This window comes from Salmo salar, chromosome 16, assembly GCF_965601325.2.
Source record: "Salmo salar chromosome 16, fSalSal1, whole genome shotgun sequence".
Classification (NCBI taxonomy): domain Eukaryota; kingdom Metazoa; phylum Chordata; class Actinopteri; order Salmoniformes; family Salmonidae; genus Salmo; species Salmo salar.
The window spans coordinates 94996987-95002500 of NC_138306.1; positions in this window are offsets into that span (position 1 = coordinate 94996987).

The following is a 5514-nucleotide window of genomic DNA, read 5'->3' on the forward strand; positions in this document are numbered from 1 at the left end:
TGCGTGCGTGCGTGCGTGTGTGTGTGTGTGTGTGTGTGTGTGAGAGAGAGGACCTGGATTTTCTCTTTGTTTTCTCTAACAGATTGTGTGTAACCATCGCCTATATCTCCGTCTGAGATTCACACGTCTCGCTGGTCTCCGAAGTTTCATATTCATGGTTCCTCAGCTGGTGTCATCGAGGCTATACACTATATAGAACCTTCTGTCGTCCTATCCTTCCCCCCGGCTTCGGGCTCGCAGTAAATGGGGAGAGGTCAGAGCCTCCAGATCAAATATTTTTCTTCCTAAATGACGGATTTATTAGACAAATAAATTGTTCGTCTGACTGTGAACCCCGGGTGATTGAAATGTGCCGCTGTGTCAACAACGTCACCACATCCATAGGAGCCCTGGACGGCGGTGGATTACCCAGGGTAAATACCAAGCGGGAAATGAATACAGATCTAGGGGGACGTATTCCTCAACCTCCCGCTTGACATCTCTGTCCGGAGGACATCGTTTCACGGTCATTGTTATAACCAATATAGAGACGGCCATGGGGTGATTCACTTCATTCTGCTGCTGCATAGAAGAAATAACAGACAACACAAAGTAGAATAATAATAATAATAATAATAATAAACTAATCATAATACTAATCACATTCATTTTGGCCCATTGGTGGTAAATGTATTGCATGTATTTATGCCTTTATAGACATATAGGCAACTTTTCAAAGGGATTTTTATTCTGATCTTAAATAGCCTATTTAGAAAATACCTTTAATTCAAGAGGAAACATGCCGTTACTCATCTCATCAAACTACATGTGAAAAGTCGTGTTTAATAGTTGCCTACATTTCCAAATGTTCTGGAGTCTGGATGCTGTTTGTATATTTATTTTCATTTTTATTTATTTTTATTTATTTTTTTAGTAGCGAGAGGACTATAATTACCGTGATCTAATCCGTCTTAACTTGGGATCGTAACCGCAGCTATAACGTTCTTGCGTTGTTCCCAGTCCCCATCGCTCACAGCTCCCTCTCAGCTATTGTACAAAGTCATGAGCTCGTAAATCTAAAGTGCCCCGCGCGGCGTTTCCATAATATATATAAAGCGCTTGCGGCACCGCGGAATCATTATTTCGGATTGTCACGTGGTGTCAGAGGGGGGCCTCCTCATCTCGTCTGTCAGGAATCCAATTTCACTTTATTTACATCCACGGGCTAGATTAATTACTCTCGCGATAGTATAGCCTAAAGGAGTTAATTTATGAGATCTATGGTAACTCGAGACACATTATAGGGGAGAGAGGGGGGGAGCGAGGGGGGAGAGAGGGGGGGAGCGATATTAAGGGTGATTTTGTGTTTGGACGAGAGGGGAGGAAAAGGGGGGGAGAGTGAAAAACATGCATTCCACATAGACTTTTTGTTGTGATGTGCAGATTACTCAAAATTATAGCGCAATAACTATTGAAATAAATCCATCATTTTTGTAGGCTATATCGAAAGTGATAATATGATAATAACTATTTTATCCTGGAGTTAGTATAGCCCCTGAGACGGCTTTATCTTCTTCATATACTTCTCCAGCGGACGGTAGGCTATTCTTTGTTTTTCCTTCCTTGTTTTTTTGTCCTTTTCTGTCGAATATTTTGTCTTCACGCAAGGTCAAACCAGCAAACTAGGAAATAGAAGCATTTCTCTAAGGTTTCTCTCGGTGCAGTAGCGGTAGAGCGAGCCTATACCTCTCTTTTCTTCACGTGTAGCCTAATCACACGGTGACTGCCAACGACGGGGAGTTTGAGTTCTCTAAACCACTCAACACCTCGACAGACAGACTTTTAACGGTTACAAAAGCAATATTTGTGTGATTCCTACAATGAGTCCCCTCAAAAACAAATGGAGGGAAAAGCAAAAGGACGAAAAAAAAAAAATGACGCTTTTAAATCCCTATTAGACGTGTATGATTTTTTTTATTCGGCATTTGTGTAGCCATTACTGGTGCTATAATAGTTATTATCGGTTTAACTGAAATGGATATTGTTTAATCAGTTGTTGTTTTTTTAATATGAAACATCTTCTTGATGAATAGATATACACGTGGCCAACCTGGTTGGCATATGGTGCTGCGGCAGCTGAGTCCGGTAGCAACCGGGGCCAGTACCTTCCGGCATCCCCTACGGCCATTAACATATTAGGAGCTTTAGTGCCGTCAGACACCGGGACTTCATCTCGAGCCCCTGCCTAGCCGGTAGGTCGGTCTGAGGAGAGCAGAGCAGAGCAGCAAAAAAAAAAAAAGACAGCCCCCACGAGCTGTTTGATATAGCCTTTCAATAATGTATTACTCTTCAATCTGCAAGGGAGCTGTTCACCAGGCTGAATTATTGCAGTTGAGGTGCAGGGTGCACGGCGCGGTGTTCTTCTGCCCGACTGGTGTGGTACGAGCTGTAGAGACAGGCTTCTATATGAACAAGAAATAACACAAGATAATAAGCTTTTTTACTTTACAAGGATTCCAACAAAATTATAAAGAGAAAAAGGATAAATAAGAAATTTACAACTTCAGCCTTTTGACTGAATTCGTCCAAAAAAACGAATAGTAGAAAATTACAGGTTAAACTCACTAGTTCAAAATGACTAGCCAACTACAAGACAGAAACATAACCCATAATATTCTAAATACAATGTTTAAACGTTAAATAAATAAATCCAACTTATTTTATTTTAAATTATAAAAGTTGTACAACATCCTCTGTTTATTCAGTTTGTTTGAGTCATTATGAAAGTATGAATCGGACTTTCTGAATGGAACTGCGACCCAGTGCACTACCAGGTTATACACTCAACAGCTATTTAAACTTTCTTTCCTTTTACTTACTGTTGTTTAAAACAACATTCAATTACATCGAAAACAACAACAACAACAATAATAGACGTTTTATATCAAGGAAATTAGTACGTCTAAATAAGTTAGTAAGTCTAGTAAGTCTAAATTCGTTTCGGCATTGCACTCAATAGAAAGAGTCATTCTTTACTCACGTTACAGTGTTCCTCTCTCCTCTCTTAGCCAAAAGCCAAACAAAAGTAATAAACGGCTTTTTCTAGTCTACAACCGAGACTAGTGCTTTCATCTGACGGCTTCCCGAAACCCCACTAGCTGTCTGACGGATCCCAGAAACCCCACCAGCTGTCGGAAAAAATATTGCATTTTATATCAGCAAAGGACGATTAATATTGCATCACCTTGCATTTACAATTTCGTTTTTCTAAACGCAGTGGGAAAGTAAAAGCCTTCAAACTATATCCTCCAATATCTTGTGGTAGAAATATTCGAGGAGAAGACAGGGTCAAGTCTTTGGTCAATGTGAATAAACACAGCATCAGTTTAAATTGGCTTTTTTTTTCTTCTTTTTTTCATTCGCTTTTTTTTTGTTGTTGATGTGAGTCAGATGGAGCCGCCGTACTACTAACGTTCTTTTGGATTTATTCTGACTCTGCTTGGAGACGCGTGGTGCGGGTCTCTGGCTTCATTAAATGTTTATTGTCACTTCTATCTTCACTGTGGTAGAAAATAAGGCATCTCGTTGATCTGTGAGGAGATCTCTGGTTCCAAAAAAAAAATTGTTACTGTAAAAAAAACGTAATGCTACATTTACAATGACTTATTAGGCCTTTAACACCGGGGAACTTGATCCACCTCGTCTGAAGACAAATGGTGTTTTAGGTTTTTTTTGTATACGGTAACATATTATATAAATAGCATTGATTTGGTTAGGATAGGCTTACATAAGCGAATGAACATATGTTAAACACTACAGAACCATGTTATCAATTATTAGGTTAATAGATTGATCAATTTATTTACATATTAGCTAAATGTGGTTAAGAGACTGTGTATGCGTTAGGTCTACAGGCCCAGGTCTACGTTAAAGACCTCTGATGATAATTACTCACGTTTTTAATTAGAGTCTCGTTGTACTCCGCTTATTACATTTTCCAATTCTCAGTTTATGAATTATTTAAAGGAACCCAATTGTGTGTATTTCAATTAACTAGTATCTTGTGTGAAATATGAATTGTAATTTTTTTATTACAGTATAATCATGTAGGCTATTATTATCATTATTATTATTATCATTGTTATTATTATTATCATTGTTATGATTATCATTATTATTATCATTGCTATTATCATTATTATTATCGTTATTATAATTGTTAGTATTATTATCATTATTATTATCATTATTATTATTATCATTGTTATTATTATCATTATTATTATTATCATTGTTATTATTATCATTATTATTATCATTGCTATTATCATTATTATTATCGTTATTATAATTGTTAGTATTATTATCATTATTATTATCATTATTATTATAATTAACATTATTATTATCATTGGACTATTGTTGTTATTAATATTATTATTATAATTACACTATTATTATTGTTATTATTATTATCATAATTATTAATATGCTATTACTGTGATTTGCACCAATGACATAGTTCCTTCTTAAAAATCTATCCACAAAATAATTTGTGATTTTAAAAGAATATTCCCTTGTGCGGATTCCATTTAATTGTAACAGACAAATCAATACCATATAGCCTGTATGATATAGAATGACGTGAGGAAAAAGATTGAGCTAGTGTGTAGTAAGTAGTACCGTGTAGTAGGTCTGATGCTTAACTGAGCTCCGGGACTCAGACAGACAACAACAAGGAGGTTATATCAAATATTAATACACACACGGCCATGTTAGAAAATAGAGAAATAAGACCTATACACTGCACTACACTACACTGCACTATACTGCACTATACTATACTACACTACACTACACTACACTATACTATACTATACTACACTACACTATACTACACTATACTACACTGCACTACACTATACTACACTATACTACACTACACTATACTATACTACACTACACTATCCTACACTATACTATACTACACTATACTACACTACACTACACTACCCTACACTATACTATACTGCACTGCACTATAATACACTATACTACACTACACTATACTACACTACACTATACTACACTATACTACACTGTACTATACTATACTACACTACACTATACTACACTACACTACACTGTACTATACTATACTGCACTGCACTATACTACACTACACTACACTACACTGCACTACGAAGTAGAGTGTCGTAAGTAGATAGATTCACTGTAAACCCCAGTGTCTGGACTTCGAACACATAAACACCCTTCTGGAAGACGGTTCATAAACACCCTTCTAGAAGATGGTTCATAAACACCCTTCTAGAAGACGGTTCATAAACACCCTTCTGGAAGACGGTTCATAAACACCCTTCTGGAAGACGGTTCATAAACACCCTTCTGGAAGACGGTTCATAAACACCCTTCTAGAAGACGGTTCATAAACACCCTTCTAGAAGACGGTTCATAAACACCCTTCTAGAAGACGGTTCATAAACACCCTTCTGGAAGACGGTTCATAAACACCCT